The 10,472-nt window shown below is 43.2% G+C and overlaps 1 protein-coding gene across 1 annotated transcript in view; it reads right to left on the reverse strand.

Moving 5' to 3' along the window:
• The window catches only part of LOC101859070 (focadhesin), a gene marked incomplete at its 3' end in the record, with an annotated part of 174,885 nt that overhangs the window by 182 nt on the left and 164,231 nt on the right, over positions 1-10,472 (reverse strand).

Below are 10,472 nucleotides of genomic sequence, written 5' to 3' on the forward strand. Positions count from 1 at the left end.
GTTGTAAGGTACATTCCCGACATCCAAGGGCAGCTATCCTTGCAATAAGGCATGGGAAGAGAGAGAGAGAGAGAGAGAGAGAGAGAGAGAGAGAGAGAGAGAGAGAGAGAGAGAGAGAGAGAGAGAGAGAGTGTGTGTGTGAGGGGGGGGGGTGCCTTCCATCGCCCCTATAGGAACAAAACGGTACGATTGTCATGTGCATGCTAATTCGACCATTTAACTACAGTCGACAAGCTCCAACAGCCACCTGTCTAAGACAGCCACTTTTCTCATTGACATTGGGTAGCTGCCGCCGCCGCCTTAGACAATTTCAGCTGTTTTTCTTTTTCATCAAACGTCCTAACTCACAAGAAAAAAAGGGATCTCAAAAGAAGGTGCGTCATCCCCCAACCTACTTTTTCCGTACCCTTAACCTCCCCCGAGCAGGACGGAAGGACAACAGAAAATGGGTATCCGTATGTTTCTGTATACTAATTTGAGTTAAATTTTTAAAGAAAAGAAATCAATGTGAAAAGAAATTTTTCCTTTCCTGATTATATTTTATACAGCGTAAGCCTACTTTCAAATCCTGCTAGCCTCCTCAAAGGTAGTCATAAAAATCAAAAATCAAAAAGAAAAAAGACCATCCTTCTCTTGTCTCTATTCGATGCTTTCAAACAAAGAAAACAAGTAAAAGAGCGACGGGCTTTCATAACGAAGTATCTTCATGCGAAAAGTCAAATTTGAGACTCCCGAAATAGCTTTTTTTTTCAGTAAGTTCCATATTTACTGAAAATCTCTCCGAAAACATGGGCTTTGCACATTTCAAAGACGGGAGGAGACAGAGACAAGCAGATGGACGGACAGACAGACAGATAGAGGGAGAGATGAAATAGATTCAGACAACCAGACAGACAGAGACTTTTTTGTGAAGAGGCCAAACACAACAAAAACACAAGAAATCTTTAGTGCTTTAAAGCCTTAATGTGGAACCGAAGTCTTTGCAAACAGATCCTTCGGTCATTTGCCTGTGGGCAGTCAGAAAATAGACATTGTATGGTTGTCTGTGTCCCAAGGAATTTACCGGGAACATCTGCGACCGTAAATAACGAAGAAGTGAGGTTGAGGGGGTTGGGGGGCGCTGGTACATTATCTCCATTCGCGGAGGTCTACAGTAGCCTCTGAGCACTCTTGGGGGGGTGTAATCGAAAAGACGTCATCCGCTTCCTTAGGGCCTTGAGCAACATATCTGGCGATTACACTTTGGACTGAAAGGTAGACGGGCAGAGGTTGACTCCAGTCGGAAACAGATTTTGGCATATTCTCATCTACCATTTAAGAAGACTCTTCCCCCCCAACCCCTCCCCCCCCCCTCCCGATTTCCAAGAAGTGTCTGTCCATGTGACATTTTTAAAGTAAAAAAGTGGGTGGCTGGAGGGCAGCACGGGTAGATCCTACTTCTTTTATTTCCATCTGTTGTTTCTGTTTATCTGTCTTGGTTGTTCCCAACAACACTAAATGACCGTTATTTTGTTGACGTGCTTCTTTTTACTCAAACTCAAAAAGTCAAATACAGGGCACTGCACTACACATAAACAACAACTACTCGCCGCCCCACTCCCTCCCCCTTTCCACCTTCCAACCCCGATCCCTCTCCCGAAAAAGACTATGTTGGACATTTACGAAGCAGAGGACGAGTTTTCGTCTTCCACTTTCCTCAACAAGCTAACTAGTTAGCATCGCTCTCCTCTTTACAGATATCGTTGAGATTATTAGAAACAATAAACACTAAGAATATTTTCGAAATAAATGAAAAAAAGAACAAACACTGACAAAATGTCAACTCAAGTGTACCTGGATTTAAATTCCCTATAAGTTCAAAAGGGTAAACCTGTTTTTGTACAGGGCAGGCACACGCCTTTTTAGAAGACATAATTTACTTTAATTTGCAAGTATAATGCGTTCAAGAGGCTGTCTGGGTTTTTCTTTCATTTTACCCAAAAATTGCCTTCATTACCTGAAAGGCATTTGCGCTACATCAGATTTGGCGACATAAACATTTAACTAGTTCAATCATTACTAAAGACGGAGAGTCCCCGATCTATATGATGAATAAATCATTTATCTGTTCGTCATTCGATCATTTGTTTTTTTACGCGTCTAGCCTTTCGGATTCTTAACATTTTCCCACCAATCCCAAGTTATGAACACTCAAAAAAGATAGTTATTGCTAATGTTGATGTTCTTGTTGTTCCTCTCGTTATGCAATATATTAAAATGGACCGCATGCCCAAGACTGAGCATTCAGCACCCTGCCAGTGCATCTATTGTTGTTTTTTGTTTGTCTGTTTGTTTCCCCGTCTTTTCTTGGGTGGCAAAGGGGGTGGGGGGTGTGGGCGGAGCGGAGCGGAGTTGTAATTTAAGGAAAGCAAAAATAGTACAGTTATCAAATCAAACGAACAAAGATTCATACCCTTGTCTTTTCATCCTCCGAATCTATGACCTCACGCATGCATGGCAGACTAAGTCACGACCTACTGTACCACACCAGTGGGCTCCATCAAGCCCCAGCTCTCAGATCAAACTGAATTAATGAAATAGACTTTGACCTATTATGCAATATTAAAAACAGTCCTTGTATTTTGGCAAGTTGTAAATGTGTCGTGTTCGTTGTTTCTTCCTCGTTTCCTTCCTTTTTTTCTATTTTAATTATTAAAATGGAACTTTGCACGACTCATCGTTCGTTTTTACACTCTTTTGTAGTTTAAGTTCCTCAAGAATTCTAATAATTGTTTTTATTTCAAGATATGGGACTCACAGACCCATCGGAAACATTTTAAATTTAAAGTAGCTAAATTATTTATTCTTCATTAGTCGTTTCCTCGTGAGCGATGCAATAACGGGAAGGGCGACGAAAATAGCACACGACGTCATCGCAAAGGAACAAATAAGTCAGTTCTTTGGAAATCGAATGATGTGCGGTCAGACTGGCATGGCATCCAGTCTTGATAAAAAATAAGCAGAATGGAATGCCGAAATGTTACAGACTCTTTTGTAAAACAAAAACAAAAATGGACTAAATGTCCACTCGGTTTATACTGAAAAAAGACCGTTCCAGGTTTCTGTCTTTCTCCTGAAGGTAGTGACATCAAATGATGTGCGGTCAGACTGGCATCCATCTTGAAAAAAATCAGGAGAATGGTATGTCGAAATGGCACGGATTCTTTTATTTAAAAAACCCTGAACAAATTTCCACTCGGTTTACTGGTAAATGACCGTTCCAGGTTTCCATTCTTCGCCTGTCAGTAGTGACATCGAGCCTCCGAGAAGAGAGGGAATGTTTTAGTTATTGGAAGGATTCAAACTGCATGGGGGGGGGGGGGTGATCGAGGGGCAGATCATATTGTTCACTTGGAGCATATTACTTTCTTGTGCTAAGTGTTTACATGTCGGCACGGTATCTCAAAAAGTGCCACGCCACTTCCTGTTTCCTGTCCTGTCAGATAGGAAAGGAAATCCTCTTCTACACACACAAAACCAGGAAAACATTATTTTTTTTATCTCTTTTGTACTTGGTTCCCTCTGAACTTTACCAAATTGCTTGGGACTTCCTAGTTGGGTTGTAAGACGGCGAATATAAAGTAATAAAATCTTAAGTTCGGTTCTCGGCTCCGTCGAGATTATGTGAAACCATTAGGGGCGGTACTTCGTCCAATTTTCCTTACTTCATCCAGCTACAACTAAACGCACGAGCCATCGAAACAGTCTGAAACGTCCAGTCATTGTCGAGGAGAAAAGTGGTTGTCTTGACCTGTGGACGTTTTACACAGTGTCATGATAATGTTTAAAAGATTCAAGGGGTGTAATATCATCATCAATGCCTTTCACCCCAGGCAGGGTATAGGCCACATACAAGCTCCTTCCATTTATCTCTGTCCTGAGCCATCCTTCCAAGCTCGTTCCAAGTGAGCTTCATTTCTCTCATGTCCCTTTCCACGCATCTCCTCCATGTTTCCCGTTGCCTACCCCTGCCTCGTGCTCCTTGTGGGTTCCATGACTGCAGTGACTGTCTTGTGATGTTTCCGCTGGGCTTTCTTAAGGTGTGTCCCATCCATCGCCACTTTCTTAGTCCTATTTCTACTTCTATATCCTTTTGTCCTGTCCTTTCCCACAGCTCTTCCTTTCTTATTCTATCCTGCCACTTAATTCTTAGAATACTCCTCATACATCTGTTGATGAAAGTCTGGACTTTATTCAGTACTGTCTTAGTTGTCTTCCAAGTTTCGCAGCCGTAGAGGAGCACAGACTTGACGTTGGAGTTAAAGTGTCGAATTTTGGTGCGCAGTGAGATGTTGCTTGCTTTCCAGACTTTTGATAATTACTTGAAGGCTGACCTTGCCTTGACGGTTCTTGCTTTAACGTCTGCTTCGGTTCCACCTTTACCATCGATGACACTTCCAAGGTAGGTAAAGGAGTCCACTTCTTCCAGGGGAGTGTCTTCCACTGTCACAGCAGGGCTTGAAACTTTTACTAGCTTCACTACTTTTGACTTGCCTGGACGTATACGTTGGCCAACACTCCTTGATAGGCTGTTGAGTTCCTTGGTCTTTTCTTGCATCTGAGCATGTGTGTGAAAGAGCAGCGCAAGGTCATCGGCGAAGTCAAAGTCGCCCAGCTGCTGCCAAGGGATCCATTGTATTCCATTACGTTTGCTTCTGGTGGCTTCTTTCATGACCCAGTCAATTGCCCGTATGAAGAGGAAAGGTGAGAGAGAGCAAGCATCCTTGTCGCACTCCTGTCTGTACCTGGAATGGTTCTGAGAGTTGTCCTTCGTGGAAGACTTGGCAGTTTGTTCCATCATAGGTGGCCTTCACAAGCTTGACGATTTTCTCAGGTATTCCAAAATGCCGCATGAGTTTCCTCAGAGTTTCCCTGTCCACGCTGTCAAACGCCTTTTCATAGTCAATGAAGTTGACCACGAGTGGTGAGTTCCATTCAAGCGATTGCTCAACAATGATACGCAGAGTAGCGATCTGGTCCACACATGATCGGTTTTTGCGGAATCCTGCCTGGTTTCCTCGAAGCTTCTCATCTGTTGTCAGCTTGATTCTCTCCAGGAGTATCCTGTTGAAGACTTTCCCAGGTATGGACAGAGGTATAATGCCTCTGTAGTTGTTACAATTGCTGAGATCTCCTTTCTTTGGCAGCTTGATTAGGTGTCCTTCCTTCCAGTCTGATGGTATTTCCTCCTTTTGCCAAACCTTTTCAAACAGAGTATAGAGAATTTCCACAAACCTATCTTTCTCTGCCTTACGGGCTTCCGGTGGTATATGGTCGGGACCAGCTGCCTTGTGGGACTTCAGTGTTTTTATAGCGGCTGCAATTTCCTCTCTTGAAGGTGGTTCCGTGACTATTGGGAGGTCATTTCTGGCTGGAAGAATTTCTGGTTGGTTTTCTGGAGGTGGTCTGTTCAATAGTTGATCAAAGTGTTCTCTCCATCGGTTAAGTAGCCCCTCTGGGTTGAAGATAGTCTTTCCCTTTTTGTTTTTCACTGGTAGAGTGGGCTTGCTGAACCTACCTGAAAGAGTTCTTGTTGTCTGGTGTATACAATCCGTAAGTGCCCGTCTGTTGCTGCTTTCTCAGCCTTTTCGGCCAGGCCATTCAGGTAGGTATTCTCGTTCTTCTGGATGGAATTCTTTACCTCCCGGTTTACTTCGGTGTACTCTTGTCGTGCAGCGAGATTCTCAGTTCGGGTACGGCTGTTGTTGACTTGGGCCTTCAGCTCTCTTCTTCTTTTGACTTTGTCTAGAGAGTCCTGTGAAATCCATTCATTCCTGGTGTTGTCTTTGGGTCCTAGGGTGCTCTGGCAAGTTGCATTTACTGCCTCTCTTATCTTATCCCAGTGTTCGTTGACTTCACATTCATCCAGATCTTGAAGCGCTTGAAATCTGTTCTTCAGTTCCAACTTGATCTCATTCTTCTTTACTGGGTCTTTCAGAAGGCTCACTTCATACTTTAGACGATTTCCAGCTGTGACTTGTGCATATCTTCTCAGTTTTAGTTTCACCTTTCCAAGGATCAAATGGTGGTCTGATGCGACGTCTGCTCCTCGTAAGACTCGGACGTCCTCCAGTGAACGTCTAAACTTTCGGGAGATGCAAAAGTGGTCAATCTCGTTTTCCGTTGTTCCGTCCGGGGAGACCCAAGTGGCCTTGCGAATCCTTTTAGGTGGGAAGATTGTACCTCCAACGATAAAGTTGTTGAATGTACAGAAATTTTGGAACCTTTCTCCGTTGTCATTTACCTCTCCTAATCCGTGTCTGCCCATGATTTCCTCATTGTGACTATTGTCCGAACCTACCTTTGCATTTAGATCTCCCATGACAATGTTGATGTTCTTACCTGGAAGTTTGTCGATGACGTTCTGCAGGCGGTTGTAGAAGTCATCTTTATTCTCCACTTCTGCATCATTGGTTGGAGCATACACTTGTATGATGTTCATGTTAATGGCTTTCTTCCTGCCATCTCTTACCTTGAGCTCTTTCTTAGTTCCAAATGAGGCCATGATGATCCTTGGACCATGTGCTTCCCAGCCCCTGAATGTCTTTTGAGCTGTTTTTGATATGATCATCCCTACTCCTTCTCTGTGCGGTCCATCACTGTCATTTCCTGAATAAATAAAAAGCTCCCCCTCTTTCATTCGCTTCTGTCCAGACTGGTTCAAGTGGGTCTCGCTGATTCCCAGTACGTGTAGTTGGTATCAATGCATTTCTTGGAGAACTTGTGCAGTTTTTCCAGCCTCCTAAAGGATCCTAACGTTCCACGAGCCGACCCGAAGAGACTTGGACTTGGATGATGGTGGAGGATTCTGCCCAGCAGCTTCCTTTCGGCCTTCACTGCCTTACATTATAAACTCTCCATTTGGAGAAGATCCACGATCAGCCAAGCAGAGATAATGTTTTTTTGTTTGTATGTGTTTCTGTAACAGGTTCTTATTACGAGAGAGGTTGTTAGCCTCATGACTCAACCCCGACCTGGAGGCAGGATGACTCTGTTTCAGGAGTCACTACCTGGTTCACCATTTAGTCGCCTCGTACGACACGCTAGCACCACGTCAGTCCTATTCTTCTCAATGCCAAGACTGCACGGCTAGGTGTAATATACTGGGGGCTATCTTATACCGGTCGCCGTTAGAGTAAGTTCGACTGTACTAGAAATCTGCAGGAAAAAACAGCCATAGAAATTATAGTGAAATGGTGGCATGAAACCTTTTACGTAGTACATGAAAATAACTAAATAGGAAGATAGAGGTCGCTTGTTATGGAAGTCCTCCCACAAAATACACTGAAGTCCTTTTGCATGCATTATAGCATCATTTTAAACCAATATCTGTCTTAACAAAAGTCAAGAATGTATACAGCATGGTCGCAGTTACATCCGTTCTGTCAGAGGCCAACAGGAACAGACATTTTTTTTAAAATCTTCTACTTAGTCAGGAAAATGTTAACAATCAGTTCTTGTTTGCTAATTTTGCGCCAGAAAAGGGGCCCATAAAAATTGTGCTTGAATTACCACTTTGAAAAGAAAGCACGAACTAAAAACTTTAATGTCACGTCAGTTACGTTACAATGACCCACTAGAGAACCATCAGAGTGCCCGACAGAGGAATTTAGGAAAATTGTTTTCTCTTTACAGAAGAGCTGTACATGAAGGGATTTTTCGACAGGTAAATTGCGTCTTCAAGACAAGTGGAACGCTTTTTTTTTGCTTTTTTTTTCTTTTTACCCACCTTGAATGTACAGAAGAACAATATGAAGTGGATTTTTGACAAGTTGACTTCACCTCCGAGACAAAATAAACACTTTAAAAAAACGATCTCGAATGTACAGAGCAATATGAAGTGCTTTTTTTTTTACGAGTAGCTTTCGCCTCCAAGACAAAAAGAACACTTTTAAAACAAACCATCTAAAATGCACAGAAGAATAAGAAGTGATTTTTTCGACAAGTAGACTTCGCCTCTGACACAAAAAGACCACCAAAAAAACCCCAGCTCGAAAGTAACCTGACCCGGACACTGAGACCAGATCACACCCAGCTGAAAAAAACAAGGGAAACAATCGATAAATATCATGCGGTCACAGATTAGTACGAGTCAGTGTACCCGACACACATTTAAAAAAACCCAACAAACAAACAAAAAATCGGTAACTATTATTTTCGTTTATTGTCAAAACCAACTACCAGGACAATTTAGCCGCCTCCCGTTCAGAAGTACATCTTCCAAAGACTGATGTTTGCTTCTTGTAGGAGAAAACAAAGCAGGCTGTCAGTACGAGCTGTAGATAATCACAGGCAATGACGTAGGGTTGCTCAGTGTGGTACTAGACTACTTGTCAGGTGGTCCTGGGCGTTCTTGAACGCAGTGGTCTGGAGGTATTCAAGGTAGTGCGTGTGTGTGCGTGCGTGCGTGTGTGTGGGGGGGTGTGCGCGTGCGCGCGTGTGTGTGAGTTTGTATATATGCATGCGCGCACGCGCACACGCGTATGTTTGTGTGTGTCTGTGTGCGTGTGTATCTGCGTGTGTCGGTGTGTGAGTGAGTGAGTGAGTGAGTGAGTGAGTGAGTGAGTGAGTGAGTGAGTGAGTGAGTGAGTCAGTGAGTCAGTGAGTGTGTGTGTGTGTGTGTGTGTGTGTGTGTGTGTGTGTGTGTGTGTGTGTGTGTGTGTGTGTGTGTGTGTGTGTGTGTGTGTGTGTGTGTGTGTATGTTCTATATCACCCTCTACCGATAAGTCTTAGATTTAGAACGTCGTGTCCTGTTTCAATTCCGAATTTTTCTTCCTAATAAGCGGTCTTTTACAATTCGAAATAAAAGGGAATAAAAATAATTGGCGAAATGTTATATTCCAGCAGTACTTTATCGGCCAACGACGGCTTTCGAGTAGAGTTGCAAGCCTCCACCGACAATTACATCCCACATGTGGTACACTACTGGACCTACGTTGTTTCTACGTTGAGTTGCGTTGAGATAAGTACTAGCCAGCGTCCCCGTTTAGTATTAGTAGAAGTTTTACGGCGCTCGCAACTGCATAAGGTCATATAAGTGTCAGAAAATTAGAGGTGTTACAAGAGAGTAACAAACATTTTTTTAAAAGAAGAAGGGGAGATAAGGACGATAAATGTTTGATAGGAAAGAAGAAGCAAACCACACCAGAGCACCCGCCAACCACCTACGCGCCCAATGCAGCAACAACAACAACAATAAATGTATTCGGAAAAAAAAATAGCCAGGCTGAAATTGCCCTTCTACAAGGTACATGACGGAAGAAATGTAATGTCTGCCGAAAACCCAACTAGACGGATTCCCGCCAACTCCTTTAGTTTAGTTTAGTAAAGAGTCTTACGGCACTTGCAATACAATAAGGTCATATAAGTGCCGAAGATTAGAGGTGTTACAAGAGAGTAATAACAAACGTAAAAAAAGAAGGAGGAGAGATAAGGACGATAGATGCTTAAGAGGAAAGAAGGAGCAAACTACACCAGAGCACCCGCCAACCACCCACCCAACTCCTTTAAACGGTAGGCCGCGGACTTCGGTCTGGAAAAAAAATGGTGAAATGGTATGGGTTTAACGCCCCTATCAACACTCTTAGATTATTTAAGGGGCGGTACCTCCTAGTTTAACATCCGTCTCCGAAAGGAGCGAGCCAATTGGGAAATTAGTGTAAAGTGTCTTACCCAAGGACACAACGTCGAACCGAGCTGAGGCTCAAAACCCCCGAACACTCAATCTCACGATTAGGAGTCCGGTAGCTTAACCACTATGCTACCGACGCCACCGTACTTCCGTCTGAACACTTGTAGGTGAGATTAAAAAGGGGGGGGGGGAAACGTATGTGGTCTGTCCATGAGACGGAAGGAAGCGGACGGACGTGGATCTTTTGGGTCCGAATATGCCGTAAGAAGCACAGTAAACAGTCAGTTCTCCGATGCATCGAGTGTGTTTGAGTCATATTCTCAATCCATGTGGTAGTCTGTGCTTCTAGTTTACTTTCTTCTCTTTTTTTTTACGCAAAAAGAAAAACATTTCTCTAGCAATTCTGTCCACTCTCCATACCTTTCTTAGTCTGTGTTTCTGGTAAACTCTTCTTTTTGCGTTAAAACAAAACATATCTTTAGCAATTCTTTTCACTTTCCATATCTTTCTATCTCCATAATAGCATTGTTAGTATCATGTCCTAATCCCTTTAGCCTATTCATAGCTCCAATTAGACATGATTGTTCGCATTGATTTCCATAAATAATCCACCAAAATGAGCTGTCTTATGCCAAAATGGGACTGCGTGGGTTCTGCTTTCCCTTATCTGTCCTCGGTAGAAAATTGCCACAAACACTCAGACCTTGTACATGACCTCTATAATAAATAAAATGATCATGAAGTGGGGAGGTGCGGGGGCGGGGGAGAGGGTAAGAAAATAGAGAGAAAGAGATAAACACAG

The sequence above is a fragment of the Aplysia californica genome, unplaced genomic scaffold (assembly GCF_000002075.1).
Source record: "Aplysia californica isolate F4 #8 unplaced genomic scaffold, AplCal3.0 scaffold00020, whole genome shotgun sequence".
Taxonomy (NCBI): domain Eukaryota; kingdom Metazoa; phylum Mollusca; class Gastropoda; order Aplysiida; family Aplysiidae; genus Aplysia; species Aplysia californica.